The sequence below is a fragment of the Necator americanus genome, chromosome II, assembly GCF_031761385.1.
Source record: "Necator americanus strain Aroian chromosome II, whole genome shotgun sequence".
NCBI lineage: Eukaryota > Metazoa > Nematoda > Chromadorea > Rhabditida > Ancylostomatidae > Necator > Necator americanus.
The window spans coordinates 3274661-3275953 of NC_087372.1; positions in this window are offsets into that span (position 1 = coordinate 3274661).

Sequence of the window (1293 nt, forward strand, 5' to 3'; positions counted from 1 at the left end):
TAATAAAATGTTGAGATATTTGCTGTTGAAGGGTGACCGAGCACTGTCGAACGAAGGTTGAGGTGTGCACATCACAGGCACCGAGATTGCTCAGCTGGGTGACCGCCACGCGTCCGCAACGCAGCCTGTCGCCTTGATTTTTCATCACTGCTGCTGTTAGCGGTAGCAATGTGGTTAGAGCATTTCCAAGCACAACAACTTGCAGTCGAAGTCGGCAAATATTTTAATTCAGTATGAGAGATTTGAGACGATTAAAAAGTAAACAAACAAACAAAACATTAACTTGTACTTCCTATTCTTTATATTTGTTATTATTATTATTGTTATTATTATTATTGGCATACAGTAAATGAGTTGCTGTGACGCACGCTTTTGAATCACATCATCCTATTTTCTTTTTGTTTTTTTTAAAGCACTTCCCTTCTCCTATGTTGTATGTTAAGAGCACAGTAGAGGTATATCTGCTTGGTAGGAAATAATTTGATCTTCCCTAACCGGCTATGATTAGTAGCTGTTCTGCTTCTTCTTCTCCTTCTCCTTTTAGAATGTTTCTAGATGTTTCAGCGGTGTTAAATACTTGTGAAATGTGTAGCATACCGTCCCAAAGGAGATGGTAGATCACATATTTGTACACTGAAAATTTATGGGAAAATCACTCCGAATCTACCACTAGTATCGTATCGTAACGAATTAACGTATAAAAATACAATTAATTTCGTGAAGATAAATATTTTATGTAGCGTTTCGGTTATAATTTTCCTTCAAAAAAAAAAAAAAAAAAAAAAACTCATCTCTCACCTGCAACCAGTTCAAATACGTCGCCCCCTAAGTCTTGATAGGGCACATTTATTATTTACATGGTGCCTGAGCTTAATTCGTGTATATATTAGTTTCTGCATTAAAAGCAACGCTTCTAAATTTAAATCGAAAATTCAATTTATTTAAATTGAAACATTTTGCATTTATTCATTGCTTGTGCTGTTCAGCTATGCGCCCATCGCATTTTAAATTAAAATTTAGTTTTTCTCACCATCAAAACATAGCATCACCATTAAAACCATTTTCTTATCATTTTTTCTCATCATTTAAAATAAACATGCATTATTAATGATTTTAAGAGAGACGTATAAAGGAAACCACGGCGAATCTGCGTTATTCCATTCCGAATCTGCGCATCCTACCTCCGACCTTTCAAAATTTTCAAAAATATTCAAAAGATCTTTCAGAATTGCTTTTTTTGGGAACTGTTCCGACTTACGCTGACTTAAAGGCATCACTCCACGAATCTGAGTT